We start from the raw sequence: 12,715 nt of genomic DNA, 5'->3' as shown, positions 1-12,715 counted from the left end.
GCCCTGTTAAATTCAAGTTGATTGTGTATTGGTGGACTTGTCTTCTCCACAGAGGTTTTTCAGATCTGGGCAGTTGGAGTCAGTTGATGACTTTAAAATAATCTTTTCTGACTGGATAGTTAAAGCTCATAGCATCTACCTGTCTGTAGTTGATTTTCCCACATTTTAAATAATCTAATCTCATTTAATGTCTCTGTTTTTAGTCTGTATAATTTATCTCCCCACGAATACACACAAAGTAGTCTTAAAATAAAACCCATAAAACAGTTCAAGATGACATACTTTTTATTTGCTAATTTAATGCCAGTTGCCCTCTTTCCTGAGTATAAGCGAATGAGTGACATAAAGAGAAAAAGTACCAATTTGTATGCTGATGAGTCTTGTGTGTTTTTTTCTCTGTCTCGCTATGACAAAGAAATGTATATGCTCAATATTGCTGTTTAAACTGATGCTCAAATTTCCAAGCACCACCTGAACGCCTCATCGGTCTTTAACTACTCACTGCACCAACTGTCGTCATTCCGCTTTGCTCTCTGCTGTGGTAAGTACAATACACTCAGTACAGCACTGTTTCATTTTTATGATGGTAAAAATACATGTTTGACATTTAAACTCACATATCAAGTCTTTTTAAAGTTCAACACAGTTCAAAGAATAACTTTCGCTATCATTTATATAGGTTTATGACTTTTGCTGTTAGCAGCAGTGCTAACGCTAGCTTCAGTGCTAACGCTAGCTATAGTGCTAACACTAGCCTTAGCAGTTGTTAACTGACAAAAAGAATATTCCTGTGATATTCCTGTGATATTTATTGGGGGTCAGTAAGACAAAAGTAACAAATGAGCTTTATTATTGCCTTTGTGGCTCAGTTTTAACACTAAGAGCGCTTTATGACTTTTGCTGTTAGTAGCAGTGCTAACGCTATCTTCAATGCTAACGCTAGCTTCAATGCTAATGCTAGCATCAATGCTAATGCTAGCATCAATGCTAACGCTACCTTCAATGCTAACGCTACCTATAATGCTAACACTAGCCTTAGCAGTTGTTAACTGACAAAAAGAATATTCCTGTGATATTTATTGGCGGTCAGTGAGACAAAAGTAACAAATGAGCTTTATTATTGCCATTGTGGCTCAGTTTTAACAGTAAGACTGCTAGTGCTAGCAGCAGTGCTAACACTAACTGAAGTGCTAACGCTAGCACGAATGCTAGCGCTAGCAGCAATGCTAACGCTAGTAACAGTCTAACAGTAGCCTTACATAAGTACTTAAATCAATACTTCAGTTAATTAGTTTGAATTATAAAATGGCTGCTGTATCAGCTGGGGTGCTATATTACTCTATAATTACCCTGCTGACTATACGTTCAGTGTATCATGTCATGCGGGCTTTGTATTTCTGTTAGTCTAATAACACTGTACAGACAACTAACATATTATTTCTCTTCTTACACTTTCAGGAACTTGACTCACATCTGTGCTTTGCCTGGTAGGTGTGCACATACTGTAAGAGAAGTAGACCAAAATAAAAAAAAAAATAATCTGACTAATATAAGTTGTAAAGTGATGGGTTCAAACTTTGTGCTAGACCTTTTAAACACATTTTTTATAATAAATACACATAAGTTCAGCTTAACAATTGGGCTAAAATATTTTTTTCGTACATTTTTGTAGTCACATTACATGTGATTAGTTAGCGATTCACTCAATCATATTTATATTTTAAAATATTATTGCTGAATTTAATTAAATATTTATTCTTTTAAAAAGTGCCCAATTATGCAACTTTTTGCACATGGCAGCCGACAGCAGTATAGCTTGAATATTTCTTTTGTCCTTTTTCAGTAGTCACAATTAGTTTATACAATTACCATGTGATATCATTTTAATGAATAATTTTTTTTTTCTTGTTTTTTGTTCACAGTGTGCAGAAGAAGAACAAGGACCAGATCTCCAGTCTTCTCTCTCACATCCCAACCCCCCAACCCCTCTATCCTCTGTACTGCTCCACCTGTTGTCTCTGCCTTCTTTCCATCTGTATTTCACCCTGTGGTTTGTGAGAAATTTTGCCAAACCATAATCTTATTGTGGTTTGATTTCAAAGCCGCGTCTCTAATTTTAGAGTTCGAAGGAACTCTAATTCACGGTTTAATTGGGATTTCCCAGCCGTGTCTTTCCTGCTCTGTCTGTTCTCTCTGCTAAATTTTCTCTCTACCTGTTTTTCACTCCTGGCTTGCTGCTGAATAATGGCAAGCCAATAAAGCAATAAAGAGTGCATATTTTGCCTCAACCTATGAACAAACTGAACAAACAAAGAAAACTCTGCGGTTTGATTTCAAAGCCGCGTCTCTAATTTTAGAGTTCGAAGGAACTCTAATTCACGGTTTAATTGGGATTTCCCAGCCGTGTCTTTCCTGCTCTGTCTGTTCTCTCTGCTAAATTTTCTCTCTACCTGTTTTTCACTCTTGGCTTGCTGCTGAAAAATGCCAAGCCATTAAAGCAATAAAGAGTACATATTGCCTCTACCTGAGAACAAACTGAACAAATAAAGAAAACTCTAATTCACGGTCTGATTGTGATTCCCCAGCCGTGTCTCTCCTGCTCTGTCTATTCTCTCTTCTAAATTTTCTCTCTACCTGTTTTTCATTCTGGGCTTGCTGCTAAGTTGTGCCAAGCCCATAAAGAGAGTGCATATTATTCTCTCGACTGACAAAAAAACTGTCAAACAAACAAAGACATCTGTTTCTGAGAAATAAAAACTGAAATATAAAGACAAAGACAACATCTCCTGGTGTGTGCCACTCTTATTTTTTGAATATATTTTCTAAAGACTAAGAGAAACACAGGTGTGTAAAAATGCCAAGGAAGCAGAAAAAGTCACAAGCTGCAAAACAACGCTGGAAGAAGTTCCATGAGTTTCACAGTGTACCAACATGTGAACAAGCTGAGTGTGATTTTCCTAAGGGCTCTGCAGAAGACAGTGTGTCTGCAAAGACCAATGCTGATGGTGTCAAACAGGCAGGTCAACATGTTCCTGCACATGTACAACAGGTATCCTATGCTGATGCTGTAAAGACTGGATTGCAGCATGAATTTAATGAACATCGGGTAAACCATAGAGACCAACCTGAGGTGTCAAGTGCCCCACAGGTGGGTTATGCTGACATTGTGAAAAGAGGCCATCACAGTGATGTGGCAGGACGATCTCATTCAGAAAGAGTGAACCTTGAAAACCAGCCCTCTGTAGCACATGTCTGTGCATCTCACAGCCAGGCTCATCCTAAATATGGGGACTCCAGAAACAGTCAGTGCACATGTAACTCAATCACATTTCTTGCTTTCCTTCATGAGAATGATAACATGACTACAGCTGACCTTAATCTGGTCTTGGATAAAGGTGATGTGATGTACAAAGAGGCCAAGAAAAGATTCCCCAAAAGTATTCATTTGGCAACCGATGAGCTGCCAGACAAAGTTGATGCTCGCAGGTCTATGTATCATGTCGACATGACACAGCCTTCCCGGTATGGGACATTTGGAGAACCTTCAGAGGAAGCAGTAGATACCTTTCTCAGCTTAGAAGCAGGACTGAGCTGCCTGTTGTCAGATGTGCAGTATGCCTTACTAATTATGAGTGGATTGTGTATCGCAGTGTTCAGATCCACATCAGGCAAATATGGTTTCTTTGATCCACACTCCAGAACAGCCAGTGGTCTTCCTCTACCACTATGGTCACGTGATCGTGGTACGGCTGTGATGCTGAAATTCACACTCCTCAGTGACATGATTAAGAGGCTCCAGGATTCTTATGAAGGGATGGAGATATCACCTTCTTGTAACTATGAGCTGAAGCCTGTGCAGTTCTACAGTATGAGCACAGTCAACCTCAGTGATACTATCACAGACACAGTCTGCAGACCAACAGCTTCCACTCCTGTGGCACCTACTCACTCTGATACAACTGTTGATGAAGCAAACCCCTCTACTCCAAGGAGAAACACAACCACTGATCTGACTGAGAACATCTTTTGTCAAATGTCCATTTGCACGCCACTGGTGAAACAAAAAGAAGTCCACATGACTCAGTTCACACCATATGAACATCAGAATGAACCTCCTAATATACCCACTGAAGAACTATGCAGTGAATTAAATTTCCTTCCATCAAATGATGCTTTTTCATGTCAATCAAATGCTGCAATAACAAATGTTGCTGCCTGTGATCTTTCTGATATAGTTTTAAAAAAACTGAAAAAAGTTAATAAACAACAAAGGCACAAAATGAAAAGAAGATTAATGGCATCAGAGAAACCCAGAAATCAGAGAAAAGAAAACCAAAAAAGGAAAGAACGACAAAAGTACGCTTCAAATAAAGATTACAAAGAAAAGAAAAAATCTTGCACAAGCACGGCATATAAAAACAATCCTGAAGTTAGACAGAAACAACAACAGTATGTTAAAAGACGTTACTGTGAGAATGCAGAATTCAGACAGAAACAACAACAGTATGTTAAAAGACGTTACTGTGAGAATGCAGAATTCAGACAGAAACAGCAACAGTATGTTCAAAGACGTTACTGTGAGAATGCTAAAGTTAGACAGAAACAAAAACAATATATTAAAAGACGTTACTGTGAGAATACTGATTTCAGAGAGGAGAAAAAAAGCTATATCACTAAAAGGTATCGAGAAAACCCAGAATTCAGAGAGAGACAGAGACAACTGATGAAACAACTAATGCGAGTCAGGTATCAAAGTAATCTTGCATTTAGGATTATGCACAACATGAGATGTGCCATGAAAATAAAAAGGAAATACAGATGGGTGAACAGACAAACCCAAGAGAGTGACAACAGTGTGATCAACGAGGCCATATCTGTGTTCAAATCACAAATCAAAGTTGGACCATCATACCCATGTACTGTATGTTTCAAGGCTTCATTTCCAAACCAAGTACGACCCTGCAGAAGGTCAAATTATGTCAAAAACCCACATGTGGTTGCAACATGTTTGACAGGAAAGTTTGTTCATGTTTGTGATGAAAACTGCAGAAATGAGCAGTGCAATGTGCCTGATGAGAGAAAGAGAGAGTGGATTTGTCACACCTGCCACAATCATCTTAAAAATGGATCCATGCCAGCACTTGCTGTTGCTAATAAACTGGATCTTGCTGATATTCCACCTGAATTGTCTGATCTCAACATACTGGAGAGACATCTCATAGCCAAGTGCATACCATTTGCCAAGATTATTCCTCTTCCCAAAGGCAGACAGAGAGCAATTAGAGGAAATGTGGTCTGTGTCCCATCAGAGGTACAGGAAACTGTTGAAGCATTGCCTCGATTAAGAATTAATTCTCAGGTGATGAGAGTAAAACTGAAGAGACGCTTGTCTTACAAAGGTCATCAGCTGTTTCAGACTGTAAGTTGGTCTAAACTTGTGCAAGCACTGCATAAACTCAAGCAGATTCATCCACAGTATAAGGATGTGAGCATCAGAGATGATGCTGAGCTGTGTGATCCAACACTTCCTGATGAAGATGAGGATGATGATGATGAAAACATGAATGAGGACGATTATGATGAGGCTGATTTAATGGAAATTGACAGCTGTGAGAAAAATGCACTGAGTGAAGCACAAAATAAAAATGAACAAGATATTGACATGTTACCCTATGATGGTGAACAACCACGTGAACAGATGAGAGATGATTCAGAGCAAGCAGATGGACTGACTAATGGTGGTTTTGCACTCGAGTCCTGTTTGCAGCCCCCTGATGTGGCTGAGGAGATATTATGTTTCAGTGAAGGAATCTACTCTGTTGCTCCTGCAGAGAGAAACAATCCAATAAGTTTTTTCAAAACACCTAAACTGGAGGCCATGGCCTTCCCTGTGCAGTTTCCTACAGGCCAAAACACACTTGATGAAAGAAGGCTGATCAAAGTATCCCCCAGTGGGTATTTCAAATCAAGACTTTTCTGCACTGATGACCGTTTTGCCAAAGACACAAACTATTTGTTCTTTGCACAGTTTGTGACTGAAATACACTTGGCTACTTCCAGCATGACAATACAGTTAAGGAAGGCAAAGCCTTTGACCAGAGATGGGAGAAAAATAACCTCAGGCATGCTGCAAGATAAACATGAGGTGGAGAAACTGGTGCGAAATAAAGATGCAGTGAGATTCATGCAGCCTCTGAGAGGAACCCCAGCCTATTGGGAGAAAACAACAAGAGATCTTTTTGCCATGATCAGACAGTTGGGAACTCCCACGTTCTTTTGCACATTCTCAGCTGCTGAAATGCGCTGGCCTGAAGTGATTGAAGCAATAACAAGGCAGCAAGGTGAACAAGTGAATTTTGAAGGCCTCGACTGGTCAGCAAAGTGTGACATCCTGAGAAGCAATCCTGTCACAACAATGCGCATGTTTGACAAGAGAGTTGAAGCATTATTCAGAGATTTACTCTTATCTCCTGCAGAGCCACTTGGCAAAGTCATTGACTACTTTTACAGAGTGGAGTTTCAGCACAGAGGAAGCCCACACATACACTGTCTCCTGTGGGTAGAAGGTGCTCCTGTGTTTGAGGATGATGATGATCAAACTGTTGTTGATTTTATAAACAAATACATCACAGCTCAGCTGCCTGATCCACATAAACAACCTGAACTGTACAAGAAAGTAACAGAAGTGCAAAAACACAGTAAGAACCACACAAAGACGTGCTTTAGGAGTTTAAGCTCTGGGTGCCGTTTTGGTTTTCCCAAACCACCCTGCAATGAGACAATGATCACAAGACCCAGTGAGGATGATGAACTGGAGGTAGAAACTGCAAAGAACAAGCTCAGACCACTGAACCAGCTGCTGAATGAGCCTGAAACTGCTTCCATGAGTTTAGAGCAGCTCTTGGCAAGATGCAAGTTGACACATGCAGAATATGAGAGATACCTGAATAAAATGAACACAAGGAGTACGATCATACTAAAGCGTGATCCAAAAGACTCTTGGATAAACAGCTATAATCCACATCTGCTTGAAGCTTGGAACAGTAATATTGACATAAGCTTTGTTCTAGATGCTTTTGGCGCTGCAAATTATTTAATGAAATATATATCTAAAAAAGAGGGCGGGCTATCTGAGTACCTGAAAACTGTCATTGAGAGCTCCCATAAAGACAGTGTAAATGAGTGCGATGAAATGAGAGCCGTCATGCAGGCATATTCAAAGAAGCGAGAGATCAGTGCACAGGAGTGTGTTGCTCGTGCATGTGGTCTTCACATGAAGCAATGTTCACGTGCTGTAATATTCATACCAACTGATGATAATCCTGTGAAAATGAGTCGTCCCCTGTCAGTTCTGGACAACACAACAACTGAGTCTTCCAATGTTTGGATGACATCTTTGAATGACAAATATAAAGCCAGACCTGAAACACCAGAGTATGAGGAGATGTGCATGGCAGACTTTGCTGCTACTTGCAGGATTGTCTATGGCCAACAGACAAAAGGTAAAGATGTTTTGCCCCTTCTCAATGAGATGGGATTTGTGCAAAGGCGCAAAAATGATAAGCCTGCTATCATCAGATTTCACCGCTGCTCACAAGAAAAACATCCAGAGCAATATTATGGAAGACTGCTTAAACTGTACCTTCCTCATCGTTCAGACAACGAACTGAAAACGCCATCGTTGCCAACCTATCAGGCTTTCTATGGTGCTGGCTGTGTACAGCTACCAGGTACTGACCGTCTTGAGTACGTGCAACACATTGTCAAAAGAAACAGAGAGAAATATGAGAAAAACAGTGAGGAGATCGAGAGCGCTGTTGAGGAATATGAGCAGAACAGAGGTGTGACTGACGAATGGTGTAATCTGGCACCTGAATCAGATCTTGTAAGGTTGCCACTTGTTGAACAAGAAAGAGAGCAAGACAATGAAAATGAACAGGAAGATGTGCCCGACTACAGCCGTCAGGCTGATGCTTCAACAGAAGTCAGAGCCATCAGGGAACCCCCTGCTATTGATCCCACATTGTTACGTCAGATGTTTCAGAATCTGAATAAGAAGCAAGCCTGCATATTTTATGCAGTTAGAGACTGGTGCATTAAAAGAGTCTGTGCTCTAAATCCAGAGCAGTTTTTCTTTTATATTAATGGTGGTGCTGGAACAGGAAAATCACATCTTATCAAATGCATCTACTCAGAAGCATCTAAGATACTGAGCAAAGTGCCCAGATATGCAGACGATGTTGACATATCAAAACCCACTGTCCTGTTAACTGCTTTCACTGGGACTGCAGCATTTAACATTTCTGGAACAACACTGCATTCTCTTCTCAAGCTCCCTAGAAGCTTAAAACCTCCCATTCAGGGACTTGGCAATCAGCTGGATGAAGTCAGATCAGAACTTTTAAATGCTGAAATAATCATCATTGACGAAGTGTCTATGGTGTCAAGACATCTCTTTGCATATGTAGATGCAAGACTCAAACAGATCAAAGGGACTCGGAGACCCTTTGGAGGCATGTCAGTCATTGCTGTTGGAGACTTCTATCAGCTACCCCCAGTGCGACAGTCTAAACCTCTCTGTGTGCACGACCCGTCCGAGATCGACCTGTGGCGGGAGCATTTTCAGATGATCACTCTGACTGAGATTATGCGTCAGAAAGATGATGTTGTCTTTGCTGAGATGCTGAACAGAATCCGTGTGAAAGGAAAGTTGGATGTACTTTGCGAAGCAGATAGAAATTTGTTGTCACAGGCCATAACTGAACCAGCCCATTGTCCGACTGATGCGTTGCACATTTTTGCAACTAACAAAGAAGTGGATGCGCACAACTCTGCAACACTGGGTCTGCTCCACACTCATATCATTGACATCCATGCAGATGATTATAGAAAGGATCCTAGAACTGGCAGAATGGCACTACAAGACAGACCATTGAAAGGAGGTAAAAACGAGTTACCAGACACACTGAAAGTTGCAGAAGGAGCTCGTGTCATGCTCACCAGAAACATTGACATACAAAATGGTTTGGTTAATGGAGCTTTTGGAAAACTACTTAGAGTAGTTTACTCTGAAAACGACCAACACATCATCAAGCTTGGACTTAAAATGGATAATGAGACATCTGGAAAGAATAACCGCACACCAGCAGACAACATGGTGTACATTGAGAGAGCAGAGGAGAATCTGAAGCAGAAAGGAGTGGTACGAAGACAGTTCCCAGTAAAGTTGGCCTTTGCATGTACAATACATAAGGTACAGGGTATGACAACCACATCAGCTGTTGTCTCTCTTAAGAGCATTTTTGAGCCCGGCATGGCCTACGTAGCTGTCAGTAGAGTGACGTCTCTCAGTGGACTGTATCTTCTTGATATGGAGGAGAAAAAAATATTCACCAATCCAGAAATCACTGCAGCGCTTGAGAACATGAGACAAGCCAACCTTGATGACATGATGCCTCTTCTACATGTGAGACAAACACTGAGCAGGTCAGAGGTTTTCACCATTGTTCATCATAACACAGAGGGACTGCCAGCTCACATTAATGACATCAAGAGTCACCATGAATTGTGTCTAGCAGATGTTTTGTGCCTAACAGAAACACACCTGCGGGGCTCTTTTGTCGCAGAGAGTCTCCACTTGGAAATTACAATTTGTTCAAACGCAACAGACACCTGTCCTACACAAACTTTCCCCAGATGGCAAACAGAAGTGGTGGTGGAGTTGCTGTTTATGTGAAAGTGACATTCAAGTGCATGAAAAACAGTACATCCATAATGTAACTGACCTTGAATTTCTGGCTTTAAAGGTTGAAGCACCAGTCAGTGCACTGATTGCAGTTGTGTACAGACCTCCAGACTACACTCTGAGGCCATTCCTGAAAAACCTGGTAAGCCTATTAGACTCATTAGAGATCATGGACTGTCATCCCATCATAGTGTGTGGTGATTTTAATGAGAATGTTTTATCCAGTGCAAACAAACCAATCCTGGAGCTGTTTGAGTCTAGGGGATACGCACAGGTCATCACTGCCCCTACCACAGAGAAGAACACACTGCTTGACCTAATTTTCATTTCTCAGCCAGAGCGATGTCTCCATTCTGGAGTCATGAAGACCTACCATAGTTACCATGACCCTGTATACTGTGTATTGTCCTGTGATGATTCATGAACTATATCTTTGAATACAGTAAGTAATTTCTTTATTTTTGAATGACTTAAGAAAGTAGAGCGATATTTAAAAGTTGACTTAAGAAAAAACGCCCTGCATTGCAGTATAATGGTTGAATTTTTTTTACATAAAATACAATTACATGAATTAAGTAATGATATCAGTAAAATATGACAATTATATTTATTACAGAAAATCTAAAAATCAGTAATCTATGAATGTCAGAAAAATCAAATATAACAGTTTAAAACGAACAGTGTAGGCATATCCTCTCTGCAGCCAGGCTTCAAAATCCTGCCAGGCTGCCCCAGTCTCACTGTGGCTGGAGGGAGGGAGGGTGGACCAGAGGATTGCCCACACAACAAATAAATGTTCAACAGCTTCTTCATTGTTTCTGAGAGAACAACACAGACTAACGGTTGCTTTTTAAAAAAAACAAAAAACAAAAAGAATAAGAAAAAAAAGAAAAAGAAAAACCTAATTGCAGCAATAATGACAGTTAAGCCAGTTTATCTGTGCCTCTATTTTGAAATAATATTTACAAAAATGTTATTGATTTCAGTTTGTTATAATCTTTAAACTTTTTCAAAAGTATATGATTATATTTTTGGACAAATCTTTCGATGAAACATACATTTTTATGAGCTTTTATCATGTTTCAGCCAGTGCATTTATCAGGGTGGGTCTGGGTCTGGGATGATAAATGCACTGGCTGATAACTGCACATTTCTGGCCAGAAATGTTTCAGCAGTGTTACATATGTACTACATATGTTTCACTTGCTTTTTGTTACCAGCTGATACCCTACATTTGTATAGACATTGGATGGTGTGAGGCTGGGGAGTTGAGTGGAGTGAGTAGGCGGGAGTTGAATGTGGGGGGGGGTACGGTGGGAGGTTGTTAGGTTTCTTTTCTTCTTTTTTTTTGTTAAGAGAGACACAGTCCTCCTGTGTCTTCTCCAAGCTTCACATGTAAAATCCAACAGTGTGAAGCACATAGAGCCAGAAACTGTAATGCCACAGATCAGAGAGGCTTCATCATCACCATCTTCATCGCCGTACGATCAGAGCGTGAGACTTCACATCTGGAGCACAGGAGAGATTCTGTGATAAGTCTTCCTTCTAGCTTGTCCCACAAGCAGACGGTGAGATTTACTCACAACAAAAAGGGTTAATGACATTATTTCCATGAAAACGTATTAATTCTTTGTAAAGTGTTTAAATTGTGTTTTCACTTGACCTTAGGAGTGTTATTTTGAGTGTATTTTAATATCTGTACTCAGGTGTTTCCCTCTGTGATCCATCCCCTTCAGAGCTGAGACACTCAGGACTGAACAGACTGCACAGTTACTGTGACTGAGCCTCCAAAACATCTTCTTTGAAACCACACATGATAGAAGGGCTTTACGTTTGGAGCAGCACTACTAAAGGTATTCAGTTTATTACAGGATGTGTTTGTTTCTTAGGACCAGCTCCAAGTGCACACTACCTAACATATACACCTTTCTGTTCATTACAAACCAACTACTCTGAATCATATGGCCAGTCGGCAGGAATGTTGCTGCAGGAAAACATCCCTGGAGATCACCATCATTGCCAGACTGACTGCGCCTCCTCTGTGCAGTGTCAAGATCCTCCTTAAATGAGTGTGTAAGTTAACATTTTCATTATTTTATTCCCTTTGACAAGTATCACCGATATTTACATTTACAACTACATATGTTCCTGTTTTCTGCTCTTCTTTTAAAGTCCTCAGCTATCCTGCTTCTGTGCTGCTTGTCACACATCAAACACTGGCCGGATGACAGGGAGGATCCACTCTGAAGTCACTGGACATGATGAGGATCATATGGGACTTTATAGTTTCACAGAAACGTTGTGCTCTTTGATTACAGGTTTTTAATGGACATAATGACTGCCTCTCTCTGATCAACAGGCTAAAGGATTGTTTTCATTGTTAGAGCTCTGTACAATGTATGCTTATTTAATATTTCATCACAGAGCAAACCTTTATTTATTTAACATATTTTTTATTTTGTTTTAATGTTGAATTAACTGTGGGGATTTTTTTAAGTGGGCACTCGGGATGTCATATGACCAGAATGTGGTAACTGGAATTCTACAGTATGTAAAAAAATCTGCTAAGAACAAAACACACACAAAAAACCCCAAGAGAACTCAAATTCGTTCCATGTAATCCAATCTAAAACATTTTAACTGCTGACAGCAACACAAACAGTGTTAAAAACAGTGTTAACAGATAATTATGATGAGTTTGTACCAAAGTTTCAGGTCACATGGCACACCTAGTGTGTAGTGGGGTATCAGCTGGTAAGTATAGGTTTTTCATATTGTGTCCTTAGAGTTCAGATAGATAAAGCTTGTGTATAATAATTAGTCATAACCACAACTCAAGTCAGGGACAACTAAATTGGGACTTGTGTCTGAGCCCAGGTTAAACACAGTGTTAAAAAGCATTTAGTGGCATGGCTGAACAATGCTGTAAACTAATGATACTTATTTATCCATGTTCACAAAGGACTAATG

General features: G+C 40.1%; 1 long non-coding RNA gene across 1 annotated transcript; it reads left to right on the top strand.

The window, feature by feature from the left end:
- Positions 1-206: 206 nt before the first annotated feature.
- LOC102075536 (uncharacterized) lies at positions 207-2,563 on the top strand. The gene is made up of 3 exons (XR_266817.4): positions 207-541; positions 1,459-1,487; positions 1,923-2,563. It is a non-coding gene; the product is annotated as an uncharacterized LOC102075536 (long non-coding RNA).
- Positions 2,564-12,715: the final 10,152 nt, after the last annotated feature.

This window comes from Oreochromis niloticus, linkage group LG1 (genome assembly GCF_001858045.2).
Source record: "Oreochromis niloticus isolate F11D_XX linkage group LG1, O_niloticus_UMD_NMBU, whole genome shotgun sequence".
NCBI classification, from domain to species: Eukaryota; Metazoa; Chordata; class Actinopteri; order Cichliformes; family Cichlidae; genus Oreochromis; species Oreochromis niloticus.
This window is presented reverse-complemented; position numbering and strand designations above follow the sequence as displayed.